The sequence below is a fragment of the Pantherophis guttatus genome, chromosome 3, assembly GCF_059756535.1.
Source record: "Pantherophis guttatus breed Tessera chromosome 3, ASM5975653v1, whole genome shotgun sequence".
Taxonomy (NCBI): Eukaryota; Metazoa; Chordata; class Lepidosauria; order Squamata; family Colubridae; genus Pantherophis; species Pantherophis guttatus.
Window position 1 is genome coordinate 31,699,921 of NC_142065.1, and position 16,034 is coordinate 31,715,954.

General features: G+C 41.5%; 1 protein-coding gene across 25 annotated transcripts in view; it reads left to right on the top strand.

Moving 5' to 3' along the window:
• The first annotated feature begins 497 nt into the window (after positions 1-497).
• The window catches only part of EPB41L1 (erythrocyte membrane protein band 4.1 like 1), a 202,200-nt gene continuing 186,663 nt past the window's right edge, over positions 498-16,034 (top strand). For 6 of the 25 annotated variants that reach the window (XM_060689664.2, XM_087889196.1, XM_060689657.2 and 3 more), the window contains exon 1: positions 498-715. The gene's annotated coding sequence lies outside the window, so the exon portion shown is untranslated. Of the gene's footprint in view, positions 716-908; positions 1,312-1,468; positions 1,500-1,945; positions 2,942-3,422; positions 3,668-16,034 lie in introns of those variants that run through there. The other 19 variants (XM_060689659.2, XM_087889197.1, XM_087889193.1 and 16 more) reach the window with 16 other exon arrangements.

Genomic DNA, 16,034 nt, shown 5'->3' on the forward strand with positions numbered 1-16,034 from the left:
GCTTGTGTTCCCTTTATTTTTTTGAGCAGTGTATTTTAAAAAGTAGAACAGCTAAATCAGAACATTCTTCGAATGGCTGCGAGGATCCCATCTGCTTGTCTCAGCTTTTAGGCTGATCAACTTTCAGCAATTGTCATTTTGGAAAGATAAACCCATTTTCCCTTTCAGCTGAGTGTGAACTGGCACAATCGCCCTACATTATAGATGTCGTCCTTGTTTTAAAATCCCTAAACGAGAAACAACCCAAGAGGTTTCATACAATTTCTACAGACGCTATTTTCACGTGTTGAGAAAAGCCATGTGAAAGCAAATGACGGACCGGATGGTTAACCGAATAGAACCTCGGAGATGCAACGTTGTGAGACGCCCACATGCTGGCAAAATGCTTTTTTTAAATTATTATTTTATTTTTACCACCCTTCCCATCCGACGTTGACTTCAGCAGCCAAGGACGGTGTGTGATTTCGGGGCGTGGCCTCGCACTCACCTTGGTTTACGGAACAATGAGACGGGCGTTGCTGTGGGCGGGGTTACAAGATTTCCACCTCTCTGAGTGGAAGGGAGAAAGGGCTGCTACTACGGTAGGAAGCAATGCGGATTAGCCCGGAATCGAAGTATGATCCCAGCATAGACAGACGCTTCCTTGTTTTTCACCTGGGATACCACCTGAAAGGGCTGGACAGAGCCGCTTCGGATGCCCTCCGTTTGTAAACAGGTGGGGCTGCTGCACCTTGGAAACCCTGGCGGGCTGCTCCGCGATTGTCTGCGACTGACTTTACGGAGGCGGCTCGCTTACCACGTTAGAGCCTGGCGGTTGCAGCTCGCGTAGTGGCTGTTTCGTTTCGTAGATGATCCTTCTCTTTTCCTATCACCCCCGCCTCCTCCTCCTCCTCCTCCTCCTCCTCCTCTCCCTCGGAGGCTGGTTCTGCTGCTCATGACGTGCCTCTCTCGCCGAGCTCCCAGCCCTCCCGCCTTCCAGCTCACTCCCTGCTGCTGCAGCTTATTACTATTTGCTTTCCCCCCCTCCCCACCACTGCTTTCCGAGGAGGGGGACGGGTTTTTTTTTTTCCTTTTTGCCCCTTTACACCTAAAGAACAGAGGGAGGGGAGGAAAAAAAAAACCAGAGGGAAGCCAGGCGCTGCATTGTTCTACCCCGCTTCCATTTATTTTGTTTTTTGTATTTTATTTTTTTTTTAAATATTGCAAGGAGGCTCGGAGCAGCCTTTGATTGTCCTCGCCAGATGAACCTCTCCTCGGCCAGCGCTACGTCTTGACTCCGGATTACTCAGGGTTGGGGGGGAAGAGAAAAAGGTTAGCCACGGCGTCGATTCCTCCCCCTCTCGTTCTCTCCCCCCCCTCCTCCGAAGGGAACCCCCCCTCCCCTCCCCTGACACCTCCTGCCTTTGGGCTTCCCCCCCCCTTTCCCCTCTCACTTCGCCTGCCTTCCCCACCGTGTCCGACGGGGCTCAATCGGTAGACGACGCCCCAACGCGGAGCTCGTAAGGCTGCCGAGAGATCACGTGGAGGGTCTCGGTGGACTTCGGCGGTTCGCAGGGGGCGGGGGGCGCGAGCGCGGGAGAAGGGGGAGGGGTCTGCCTCCCCCCTCCCCACAATTTCCGAAATTCGACTTCTCCGTTCCATCCCCCACTTCCCCCCCCCCCCAATGTCGTTCTCCTCTTTATTTCTCGCTGCGATTGTTCGCGGATTCCGATATTCCCCGCCCCCCCCATCGTCTCCCCGGGCTCGCTTTCCTCCCGCTCTTCATCTCACGCCGCCTTCGCCTTGTGCGGCGCCCCCATATTCCTCCCTTTACCCCGAGAGAGAGAGAGAGGGAGAGGGGTGTGTTTCTTTCTTTCCTCCGTGCGGCGAATCAGCGCTCTTGTTCCCCTCGCGTCTCCGGCCTTCATTGGCTGCCGGTTGTTGGAAATGGGGGTGGGGGGGGGAATGGGGTGGGGGGAGGAGAAAGGAAATCGCGGCCAGGCATTCAGGTGTTACTTGTGCCCTGTTGATCCTTTAGTACCTTTTGTTTTTAAAGTCTGCTTGAACTTCTCTTTCCAGCCCCCCCCCTCACCCGCTCCTTGATGATCGAAACGTCTTTCTCTCCTCCTCCTCCTCCTCCCGGTTGAATTCGTGTTTTTCTAGCCTCTAAACCTGGAGGCTTTTAGGCAGGGGTTGGAGTAGCCGAAAGGCAAATTGGCCTGGAAAGAAAGAAAGGGAGAGAGAGACAGAGAGAGAGAGAGAGAAAGAAAGAGAAAGCGCGCCAGCTGTTTGGTGGCTTTCAGTGAGTTTTCTCCCAGAAAGTAAGTCGTTCAGAGGGCAACGTCGCGCCTTGTTCCTGCAGCTGCATCTCTCTCTCTCTCTCGGGGGTTGCCCACAGTTTCTTTTTTCCAAATCTTTCGAAAGGTGCGGAGCTGTGCCCGAGGGGCGTTCAGTTTTCATTGTTCGTATCGTATGAACTCTCTTCCCCCGTGTGTGATGCGAGGCCGGTCTTGACAACTCAGAAGCTGAAGTCGGGTGAGGAGAGAGATTGGATGCTGATGCTTGGGGGGGAAAAAAAAAGGTTTTAAAGAGTCCCGCGGTTTCTCCAGGGCTTTCCCTTTTCTAAGATGTGAGGTAGATTAGCTTTTCGTGGAGCCGAAGAAAAGAGAGGCTGCGTGCGGGGCCACCTCGTTGGGCGGGAGAGCTGTGTATGTGTCCCTTCCTTGTGTTTGGATGGTCGGGCAGGTGTGAGCGGCGGGTGGCTTCCAGGTCTGTTAAACGAACGTTGGAAGGGAATTTCCTCGTTTTCTGTAGCTGAGAGAGAGAGAGATGTGAACTGGCTGCCACGCCCAAATTCCAGGCACTTTGGTGCTCGCGGTGGGCAGCTGTGATCTGTCCCGGAGTTTTCAGCCCCGCTCTCGATTAATCATCCCATTTTGGAAACGAACGCGGTTTTTCTAAGGTTGGATGTTTTTTTAGTTGGGCGTTTGTATACTTTTGATGGATAGCTACGGTTAATTCTGGGAAATTGTGTGGTCCCTTTAAATAGTGTAATGGTCACCCTCCTCTGACAGAGCTTGTCTATAGCACTGGTTGTAATGTGTGTTAAATATTAACAGCTCTGGGAGGCTCTTTTGGTTGTAAAATCCTTAAAGGAAAAGCTTGCTTGGATACAGGAGGAACACTAAGATTAATGAAGATTAGAGTAACGTTAAAATAACCTAAGATTGCTTATTCTGATGTAATACCCTATTGAATTCATTTTCTTTTCAATAAGATTGCAGCCTTAAATTGAAATCCTAGGGACCCTTGTGAGAAAAATTCTATTGTACTTAATATTTATTGTTATACATATGCATAGGATTATTTTTTTTAATGATTTGCTCCAGTGATGTAGAAACCAGGGACTTAATTCGTGATAATCAAGGCTCTGATTTTTGTAGAATTAACGGAAGGAAGAGAGGACAGGAAAAGTGCCAGCTCCTGTTATTCACTGTCCACTAAAACAAAAATTGCTGACTCCTTTGCTTCAGCCTCCGTTCCATATAAAGCAGAGATACAGTTGGAAATCTTGCTTTGATATGTGAGTTGATGAAGGCAATACCACCAGATGAGCTCTAGTAGATTGTTCACTGTGTTACACGAGAGAACACATTTGGAGGCTTGTGCTGTGGGAAGAAAGAAAATGGTAAGTTGCTTAGCAAATGGCAATTCATGCCTTCCTCCCTTCCTGTTGCATTTTGCCATTTGAAGCACCAGAGGCTCCATCTTGTATCTAGGAGCTTATTGAACTCTAGATGATCTCCATTTATTTTCTTGGAGAGACCTAAATCTCTGAGCCTCCAGACAGAAATAAGATTTTTCTGCAGCATGTGTTTGTTGTGAACATATTTTCAATTGTTTCTCCTGTTAATATTTTTTATTTTGTATGGATGATGTGCAAGAAGTTTCTTTAAAAGATACCTCTTATTGATGCAGTTCATGATACAGAGGAAAGAATGAATGAATGAAACCTACAAAAGATCAGCAAGGGAATTGAGTCACTGACATTCACTGTCATGAAAAGCGACCATGTGGAAAATGACTTGTGAATTTTGGATGTGTTTTAGAATGCCTGGAGTTTATGTAAATAGAGTAAAGAAAAACATGTAAATAGAGTAAGGGAAAACATTAATTTTAGGTATGAGGGTGTCCTTGATGCTCTCTGAGTTTGGTTGATTTCTTGCAGACAATTTCATTACCCAAACTAGATAACATCATCAGTGCTAATGTACTAGATATGTATGTGCATATATATGTGTGCAGGAAAATTAGCTGTCGTATTATTGCTGAACTGAAGTTGCACTTTGATCCTTGTTTCAGCATAACACATTAACACAAGGCCTGCTGATTTTCAGAAGTTTAGCTTGCATCGGTGGTTAAATAAAGAATATTGAGAGGGTAATATTGAGAGCATAATCCCCTCACATTCTTTTGTTGTTGTTGTTGGTTTCTTCAATACAATCATATACCAAAATCTGGATTCTGGTGATAGCTCTCTGGATTCTTGAAAACTGTAATGTTTCATGAACATAGGCAATATACTTTGAAGTTCCTCCTTTAACATTTACATTTACAAAACATTTGTTTTTTATTATATAACATAGTTTAAAGTATACATTTCAAACATTTTCCTTGCTTTATTCTTTCTAAGCTTTCATCCAAATTTATTACAGCATACCATGAAAAATTAAAGGCAGGCATTTTTTAAACTACTTACATTCCCTACTAAACTACTTACATTTCATCAAGTTCCATACTCTAGTTTTTGCAACTTTGTTTGCTGTAGATGTAGGGAGTATGTGTAATTATGATTAAAGTTGTATCTTCACTCCAGGTGTCTTTATGTTTTATTTTAATGTAAGGATATGATGGTCTCAGTTTTGATTCTGCAGTAGGAAGATACAGATTTAAATATCTGAGATCACAGATCTCTTTAAGAAGAAGTTTCCTAACTGACTTGGGAAAATGAGTCACTTTCCTACAGGCAAGACAGTGCCATGAAAAAAAAATAGGTTTGGGCAGTTACCTGTAAAAAATATGTCAGAAAAATTCTACTGCATATTTTTCATGTATGGTGGTATCTTTTATATATAGCTTTTAAAAAAATAAGCTGTGCTGTTTAGTACAAGTATGCATAAGATTCCAGCCTAAATTAATGAAGGTGACATATTTCTCTTGTCTTCCAATTAGCCAGAAATACTGGGTTTCAGCATCATTTATTTGTGAGCTGCTACAATTTGCAATTTTATTATTGATCTGAGTGGGCATTTGGGTGTGGCTTGATTGCTTTTGATCTACTTGCTGGCTTTGTCTTTGAATTCCTCATTTTCCTTTCATGTCTATGAGTTTATTTTAAGACTCGTGAAAAGCTTTTTTAAAAAAAAATATGGATTGACAATCTCATTAAGAGTTATGCATTCACTTGTAAATGGTGCCCAATGTGCCTTTGATCTTACTGAATACCCTGATCACATGGCACATTTCCTTTTTTAGTTTTCTGAAAACTAATCGTTACTGTCCCATCTTTTCTCTGCTTCAGATGGTGTACAGTACAGATGCTTTGCAAGAAGGATTTATGGTAACACTTTTAAAAAAAAAAAATGATTTATATGCCGCCCTTCTCCGGAGACTCAGGGCGGCTTACAATGCGTTAAGCAATAGCCTTCATACTTTTCTATATTTATACAAAGTCAGTTTATTGCCCCCACAAACTGGGTCCTCAATTTACCTACCTTAGAAAGGATGGAAGGCTGAGTCAACCTTGTGCCTTTTTGTAGCAACAACGTTTTTGATCTTTAGAATAGCTAATGCTTAACTGCTTGGGTGAAGAAAACAATCTGGTTATAGTTTGCACATTCAGAAGTAGGCATCTTGTGGTTTTTTTCTACTTGCCATTGGTAATCTGGAGCCAGAGTATTTGTTTGTAGATACACCTCTGGAGGTGCATTGCTTTTAGTTTGAGATACAATTCCCTGACTGTGCCACTCTTAGCATAGTATTGTTGGATAAAGACAGCCCTTGGTGGTAGTTTTTCATAATACAGGCCTGCTCTGAAAGAGCCTTGCCCAGTCAGTAGGCGCTGAGATGTCAGATTATATAGCTTCTGCTATACTTAATAAGCAGGTTTGTTAGCTGCATTGGGTGGAAACAATAGAAGCTGTAGTACAAAACATCTGGATTATTCTACCTGTCACTCCTAATTCCTGTACAGCAATGTTTTTAGACAACATACAAATATATCTATTTTTAAAAGTCAATATATAAACTACCTAGATTCTCAGAAATCTTCCCAATGCATACTTTTTCCCTTTCCTTGTTCTGGTTATTGCAAAAAAAAAAAAAAAAAAAAGGCATTTAGATAGTTTCTGCATGTATGGAATTCTGTCCCTGGTTGCCTTCACTGCTTTTGTTGTGAATGAAGAATAGGAGCTGCTGCAGTAAGCACTACTCGTGCTTTCTCTTCCCCAGAGATTTATATTTCCATGTAGTGTGTGCGCGCTTCCCTTTTGCCTCCTTTGTCAGTGGGACTATTGATGGCAGCAAAATATTTCTCGGCTCTTGTTTGCAATTGCTGGGTTCCATTTATTGCTTTAACAGCAAGTTTAGATAGTAATGGAGGCATTAAATCAGACATATTCTATAAATAGGGATGAAACATTCACAATAATTACTGCTGCAGTGAGTATGCATACATCTTGAAAAGGGGTGGATTGATGCCTGGTGCTCTGCAGGCTGCTTCTGTATTGGTTTGTACAAATTGCTGGTTGATAAAGCCCTTGATTCTAAAGAGATGAGAATTAGAGTATCTTCCTTTTTTTTCACCCCCCTGTGCGGAACAGTGATATCTGTGCATCTTTCTCTATTGACCTTGGTGTTTCCCAAGACTTCTCCTAATGAAAAAGTAGAATTTTGCATCATCAGTTTCAGTGAGACTCTATTGCTGTGATTAAAGCTGAGATTGCTAGCCATGTCCCTTTGATCCGTTGGCAAGAGACCGCTCCCTTGTATTCTTTTCTTCCACATTATTTTAAAATATAAATGTCATTTGCAGATGTACTTCTGATTCCAGCCGTTGGAAAACATCTCTTGATGTTGCACAGCTAGAGGATTGGAAGTTATGGTGCTACAGGCATTGGCTTTGAGGTCTCTTTCTTCGAATTTGGCAAGCTGTACGATTTAACCTTGCCTTCCCTTTTTACCATTTGTGAAATGAAAATGCTAATATTTTTCTGCCTCTGGGGTAATGTTGGATTTTTATATTTGGGCATATATTTGAATATCTCTAATGGATTCTTTGGTGTGCTGTAACTTTAAAGAAGAACTCTAGACTGTGTTTCTTTTAGATGTTCTTATAATTTCTTATAAATTGGTTATAATTATGACCAATTTCATTGTATACATGATGTACAATGACAATAAAGGCGATACTGTACTAATTTCCTCCTTTGGGGATGCAAATTCATTTTAATTCAGCAATATTGTGCCAAATATTGTGCTGTATGTACTCTGATATACAGTGAGGACCTCTCCGTTCAGCTTAGTGAAGGAAACCCTGTTTGTATACCTGTTATTGCTCTTTTTTACTTTCCTTATGCAAATGAAGAATTGCTGTTGGAGGCTGTTGCGTTCTGGGATGATGGTTTGAAATGGTCACATCAGAGTAAAGTAGACAAAACGTCTCTACTGAACTGTCCCGTCTAATATGGCTTGCTTATAAAGTTTGCCACTGCACAAAATTAAGAGAGCAAATACTGTATTCATCTGCTAGACTTAGCAGAGCAGCCGCAGATCTGTCCGTCTGTGGGTTCCCATTGTATAGCAGAAGAAAGAGAATTTGCTGCTCAAACAATGTTCTCCCCAATATGTTAATCTTTATAAATGCTGGCTTGCAGAAACAGGGTGGTGGAGGAAGGGAGTTGGAGGGAAAAGATGGTTCGGTCTGCTCTCTTTTTATAGCCACGGAGTGACGGAGACCAATGATAAGTTTCATCTTATGAATCAGTACTTCAGTACAGGTAGTCCTCAGCTTACTATACTTCGTTTAGTGACCATTCAAAGTTACAGTGACGCTGAAAAAAGCGACTGATGACCATTTTTCACACTTACAACCTTCGTAACATCCCCATGATCACTTGATCAAAATTCAGATGCTTGGCAACTGGTGGCTGTGTCCCCAAGGTCATATGATCACCTTTTTGCAACCTTTTGACAAGCAAAATCAATGTGGAAACCAGATTCACTTAATGTGTTACTAACATATCATCTGCAGTGATCCACTAAACAACTGTGGCAAGAAAGGTCATAAATGAGACAAAACTCAACGAATGTCTCCCTTAACAACATAAATTTGGGGGACTCAATTGTGGTCATAAGTCAAAGACTACCTGTATTTTCATTGGTTTTTTTTTTAAACAGGATCCAAAGTCCTCTTCACATCTACAGCTTAACTTGTGTCTCCTCTCTTTTGGGTACACCTTGAATCCAAAAGCCAAGCATTTGTTTGAAGAAAGAAGTAAGAAGCATGGAAGTATTTTTTTGGATAGCAAAAACATCTGGTTCCCTTCTTTACCATGTAGTTCTATATTCTCTATGAAAGCACCTGTAAACATTTTTGGAAACAGCTTATTCATGAATAAGTCATAAAAGCAAAGTAAATGCTCACAGACCTTTTCCTGGACTGCTTACGCACATTAGTAGTGTACCCAGGATTGTTTAATGAGCAACTATATAGTTGTACAATATATTGTACAATTCCTGAATGTAGCCCTTGACTTACAACCAATCATTTGGTTTATGACCATTTGAAGTTACAATGCCACTGAAAAAAATGACTTACCAATGGTCTTTTCATTTACAACCACTGCAGCAGCATCATGAGCGTGTGATCAAAAGTTGGGCATGTAGCATCCAGCATGTATTTATGACACAACCCATGATCATGTGATTGCCATTTGTGACTGCTTCCAACAAGCAAAGTAAATGGGGGAAGTAAGTACCATGTGATTCACTTAACAACTGTGGTAAAAAGGTAATAAAATCCTATACAACTCAACAACTGTCTTGCTTAGCAATGTCTATGGAGATTCTCAGTCATCCAGGTTATGATTGTCCCAAAGGTGCTTTTTCAAGAGGCAACCGGACTTTCTGGTTTTTCTTTGAAGACATTTCACTTCTCATCCAAGAAGCTTCTGACTGGTATGGTGGGGAATTGCTTAGCAATGGAAATTCGGGTCCCAATTATGGTTGTAACTCGAGGACTACCTGTAATACAGCATACCATCAGTGTATATAGCACTGTAACTCAGTTTGGATCATTGGAAAGGCCCCAACATCTTCTATTCAGAATTTCATTTTGACAAATAAGACTTTAAGTGAATTCTTCAGATGACCTAATTCTTTAGTCTGGTAGCCAGTGCCAAACGAGTGCTTAGAGTGTATAGTAATCTCATCTCTCTCTATTAATTACTGCAGGAATTTCCAGCTTTTTTGGAATTTTGGGAGGATTCTATAGCCATATTCATAAAATGGTTGCCCCAGTGGACATGGTCACACACAAAAATAATCATTGTTCAAAAGACAATCTGATGAGCTGCAGGTAGTCCTTTGCTTATGACCACAATGGAGCTTGGAATTTCAGTTGCAAGTTGTCATAGGTTAAGGCACCATGCAAGTAGCTCATTTTTAGGATAGTCATAAAGCATGGGTGTCAAACTCAATCACGTCACAGGCTGGATCATGATGTATTGTGATGTTTTTTGCCTTTGCGGAGCCGGGGTGGGTGTGGCCTGCGTGTGATGTATCTAGTCCACAGGCTGCCAGTTTGACAGGCCTGTCATAAAGCAAGTCACTGTGATCATTAAGCAGATCATATGGGTGTTAAATGAATCATGTCATTAAGCAAATCCATTCTGAATGGGTGGGTTTTTGTTGCTGGAAAGCAGTAAAAGAATGTTGCAAGTTGTGATCACATGACCATGGAACCAGTCATAAACACAATGTGGTTGCCAAGTTCCTGAAATGTAATCATGCAACTATGGAGGGTGCGGCAGTCATAACTTTTATGGAAGGCTTAGAAGTAGCTTTTTTGAAGTCCATTGTAAATACAAATGAATGTTAAATGACTGGTTGTAAGTCAAGAACTACTTGTAAGCTACCCTGCTGGTTTTAATTATTTTTGTTTAAGGTACACACTTCCAAACAGGAAGGGGGGGTGCTGATTTATTTTTAAAGAAATCTGAAAGATATTGTGGCTGAGGTAGGGGAGGAAATGGAAGCATCACTACACATGTAGATTATGCTTGAGTCTAATGCTTTGTTTTGCAACATTCTACTTTCCCATTTATTTAACTTTAGATTAAATATAAACTGGAGAAAAATGGCTGGGGTATAATCGGGGCTGAAATCCAGCAGGTTCTGACAGGTTCTGGAGAACCGGTAGCAGAAATTTTGAGTAGTTCAGAGAACCGGCAAATAGCACCTCTGGCTGGTCCCAGAGTGGGGTGGGAATGGAGATTTTGCAGTATCCTTCCCCTGGAATGGGATGGGAATGAAGATTTTGCAGTATCCTTCCCCTGGACTGGGGTGGGAATGGAGATTTTGCAGTATCCTTCCCCTGGAGTGGAGTGGAAATGGAGATTTTGCAGTATCCTTCCCCTGCCACGCCCACCAAGCCACGCCCACAGAACCGGTAGTAAAAAAACATTGGATTTCACCACTGGGTATAATACCAGATAGGCACTCTGGTACTGAGGGCTTGTAAGTTTGTTTCGCTCACATGTAAGATGAAAAATACAGGGCATACAGGTCTGCTGTGGATGAGTTGAGAATGTGGATGGATCTTTTCATGAGGAAAGAAAGTTTTTCCTTCATCCTTTTCCCACTCTTTCCCCCTCTTCCCTTTCAGCTTCATGGGGTGTTTTTTTTTTTTTTTGAAGCTTCATTAGGAGTTCATAATGAATTCATGACCCATCCTGCCTTATGATCTGTCTGCTTCTAATGTAACACCTTCCAGTGGATATTTTTAGCTTTGCATTTTTTTTTCTTTCTCTGCAGGATTCTGAAAGGACTTGCATTTGTATGTGTGTGTGTGTGTGTGTGAGAGAGAGAGAGAGAGAGAACAGAGCCATTTCATGAAAAGTTTGGGTATGGGGGAGGGGAAGATCCTTCCCATGCATTATTTTTTCAGTGTGATCTCTCAGAATATGTCTTGCAATTAATGCCTGTGAAAAACATTACTGGCTCATATAGATACAGCCAGATGGGAACCCAGTTACATCTGCTGTTTGTGGGAAAGCAGCTGGATTTGGTGGTGGGATGCAAATTCTGAAGGCAGAGGTGGGGAAATACAGCACTAGGTTCCTTATTTCCCCCTCTCCATTATTTCAAGCCTAAAATCCAATAATTTGCAGGGGTTGTTGTAAAGAGGAAGAGTGATAGATGCTGTTGTCGAAAGGGCAGCATTGCAAATTCTGATTATGTTCTTGGGGGTGGCCATGGATTTGAATGGAAGCAATTAAAATGCTCTAATTAGGTGTATCATTGATTTGCTATTATTTCTAATGGTAGGAGGTGTTATCAATACTGAAAAACCTGAGAAGAAATCTGGGCATTCTGGATTTATGCACGTTTTTGTTTTTTCTCCCCATCCCTGGGTTTGGTAAATCAGGAGGACCTTGGATAGACATTGATAGAAGTTTAGATTCTTGCTCTGAACAAGGGGTTGGATTTAATAGTCTATTGCTGCCTCCTATTATTTTTTTGAAGTGTACTCAAGCCTTAAAATCTCATTTTAAAGTGAGAAGTCCTGTCCTTTCTGCTGGCAAGAGATCAGAACAGGTGTTCTATGTATTGTTGAATTCTTGTGCTTAAGGGCTGTCCAAATTTGTTGTTCTACTTTCTATGCTTCAAAAAGACTTGGCATTTCAGGATGTAATAATGCTGTAGTATATACATCAGTACATGGCTGAGGTAGTAAAAAACCCTATTGAATACAGTTGGAAAAGGCAACAGTGGTAGCTGGATTTAGTTTTGGGCAGTTAAAAGAGGAAATGCTACACTGAATTGTCCTCTTTAATTGCATTAGGTGGTACAAATGGAACCATCTAATCATTGTTTGCACTAGGAATAATAGCAATAGCACTTAGATTTATATACCATTTCACAGTGCTTTATAGCTCTAAGCGGTTTACAGATTCAGCATATTGCCCCCAACAATCTGGGTCCTCATTTTACTCACCTTGGAAGGATGGAAAGCTGAGTCAACCTGGAGCCTGGTGAGATTTGATCTGCCAAATTGCTGGCAGCAGGTGATCAGCAGAAGTAGCCTGCAGTACTGCACTCTAACCACTGCGCCACCGTGGCTCTTCAATAATAATGGTATTATTGAAGTGCCCAACCTGGAGTCTTAAGAATGTACAGTAGTCCTCGACTTGTGACCATTTCTTTAGTGAACAGATCATAATTTTTATCGTGACTTGCTAAGAAAGGAGTAGAACAGCGATTCTGATTGCCACATTTTGTGACTACCAGGTTGAGTGAATTTAACTCTTCCCATGGCAGAAGATGCCAGATTGATATGAAGGAGCAAATTTGTTTGCTATTGTTTGTAGCAAGTCAGAATTCTGGGTTATGGTGAACTGGATTATGGTGAACTGGAACCCCATTATGATGAAAATCTCAGGGAACACTGTTATATTCTAGTAGCATAGAATTCAACTATGTTTAGAATTGATTAAAAATGCATAGTTGCAGAAGATTTCAGTTTTGGGTTTGTTTGTTTTTTTGAAGAGTCAGATAAATTCTGGTGTGGCAGTATTTTTGCCACATGATTCAAGAAGCTAAACTCTTTAGATATGTCTGGAATATCTCTTGAGCAGACAGGTTTTAATAATAAAACAAAAACTGCCTAACCACTATGACAAATAACAAAAATAAGCCTTACAGGCTCTGTAAAGAGACTATGTGACAACATTTTGGGTTTAGACTGCCTAAATGTGCTAAAAATCTTAGGATTTGTGAAGAAATACTAAATGAAGAATCTGAATTGTTGCCTTGTCCATTTTGGATTAATCTCTTAATCCATTACTTGATTATAGATAGCTTGTTTGCTATCTATTGTTTGCTCTATAATAGAAGGAGAATATCAAAGCATGTTTTCACTGCTAGATTTATTCAAAAATCATGCTTGAATTTAATAGAATTCTCCCATTCATTTCTCTTTCATGCTATAGTTGGTAGTGTTGATAAACCTGTCATCAAAACTGTAGATGCTTGCTAGCAATGATATGCTGAACAATATTTTCACTGTCTGATTTATATTTTGTAAATCACTATTTCCCCCAAAAAAGATGGAATTGCTGATCTAGTCAGGAATGACATTTGCAGTTTCCACAGTTTCTAACTGAGTTTTATATTGTCCAAACGTATTAGCCTACAGAGTCTAACTTCAAACATTTCTGGAGTATTTTCTCCAGGGCTCAACTCAGATCCCTCTTAGATTGCAATTCCAAGGAAAACAGCAAAACCAGGAAGACAAAGCCTATGGATTGCTATAATACATAGATGGATAGCTGTGTGCAGCTTGGTGGTATTGTGTGTGTGCAAGTCAGTGTTGACACCTGGTGACTGCTTGCACAAGTTTCTGCAATTTCCTTGGCAGTATTTCAAAAGTGGTTTGCCATTGCTTGCCTAGGGCTCAGAGAGATTGAATGGCTCATGGTCACCCAACTGGTTTTGTGCCCAAGGAGGGACTAGAACTCAGTCTCCAGGTTTCTAACTACTACACCAAACTGCCTCTCTAACTTGGTGGGTTACAATTAGATTAACTTTATGGAGAAAGAAAGTGGACAGGATTTTCATCGATTTTCCTTTTGTGGTGCTTCTAATACAGGATGTGTGGAAGAACAAACACTTAGAGGGTGACTTGACTTTGACCTCTTATTCTCGCTGGTGTTGTATCTTCTGATTTTCTTGCTTCTTTTCTCTCTTATACATCTTAAACATTTTTTTGATTCTGCACTGTTCTGTTATAAGCTCTAGGTGCATGAGAGTAAAGATTGGTGGTGAATTGGAGGAGCTGATGTAGGGTACTCTAAAATATCTGGGATACTTTAATTTACTGGTCAGTTTGACTGCTTGATTTGACTCTGATTTCTTAAGAGACTGCATTCATATGTTGTGCCAAGCTATAATGTCTTTTGCTTGGTTTTTGCCTACCATGTTATATGAATTCAGCCACTGGGTCTTTTTCAGCAAACTGTGAGTAACACAATCCATGGTTTCATGAGATGTGTGAATCTAGACAATTATTAATGTCATTAGTCATTCTGTGGCAGAGACAACTCATCTTGGCTGTTACCAAAGGGAGCTGTCTGCTGAACATAATAGCCCTGGAAGATAATCAGGTGTGGTGTTAATTGCAGGGTATACAGTGATGAAAGAGACACTTGTTCACCCAGTCTAATGAGATAAGGACTGATAGGTAGAGCCATTTTCTTCACATACCTCTGAGACTACAACTAGTCCTTGACTTAAGGTCACAATGTAGACTGGAACTTCCCTTGCAAAGTGAGATGGTCTTGCCAAATTTTTGCCATGGTTGTTAAGCAAATCACCGTAGTTGTTAAAGTGATTATTAAGTGTCATGTGATCATTAAGTGAATCTGGTTTCCCCCATTGTCTTTGTTTGTTGGAAGCTCCCCTGGGAAGATTGCAAATGGTGAGCAGGTGACCTTAGGATGCTGCAGTTGTAATAAATACATGCCACTGCCAAGAGCCTACATTTTTATCATGTGACTGCAGGGATGCTGCGATGATTGTGAGAGGATTAGTCATAAGTCCCTTTTTCAGCACTGTTGTAATTTCAGATGGTTGCTGAACAAATGGTTGTAAGTTGAGGACTACTGTATGTCTTATCTTTGATATAGAGCAAGATGAAATAATGCAGTTGCACAAGTTGTTATGGGTGCCTTTGTTTGGCACATGTAATACATCTACTCTGCAAACTGCATTGGTTGCCAGTGTGCTTTCAGATTCATTTGGGGTACAGAATATTACCTTTAGAGCTCTTCATTGTTTGGACCAGGTTACTTGCAGAACTATCTCTTCCCAGTTGTAAGTACTCATCCTGTTAGAGTAAGCAGGAGGAGCATGTGCCAAATCCCATCTGTTTGAGTCAACTGATAGGACAGAGGAGGAGGGCCTTTTCTGTACTGATGCCCATCTTCCATGATATCATGTCACCATAGATCAGACTTCTTGAAGACCAAGTTTTGTGGTTGAGCCTAGATGGCATATGTGTGGCATATCCTGTATTTTGTTTGTGCTGATTGTTGCTGTTTTTTTCTTGGCTCTTTACTTTGGCTCATGTGTAAAGGGTCCAAGGGGCTCTGTTATGACCCCTTTGGACCCTTTACACATGGCAGGAGAGAAAATTGAACACCTTTCATATGCGCTGTCACCGACGTATTCTTGGCATAACCTGGCATGACAAAGTTCCAAATAGGGCAGTCTTGAAACAACAATGTTTACGCTGGCTTGGGCATGTTGTGAGAATGTCTGATGATCAGATTCTGAAAGATCTCTTGTATGGAGAATTAGTGCAGGGAAAGCACCTTAGAGGGAGACCACAGCTGCGATATAAGGATATCTTCAAGGAGGATCTAAAGGCCTTGGGAATGGACATTAATGACTGGGAAACTTTGGCCTCTGATTGTTCAGCTTGGAGGCTAAAGACGCAGCATGGCCTTCTCCAATTCGAAGAGACACTTGTTTGGCAGGCTGAGGCAAAGAGGCAGTCCCGGAACCAGCAAAATCTGGGAGCTGGGCAGAGGACAGAATGTGTCCTCACTGTGGAAGGGATTGCCACTCAGTGTGGAAAGGATTGCCTTTTTAGTCACACCAGATGCTGTTTTAGGACCTCTTTCCAGAGCACTATACCATAGTCTTTTGAGACTGAAGGTTGCCAATGCCAGTGCCAATGACGTTGTTAGGGTTTGTTACATAGTTTTTTATTT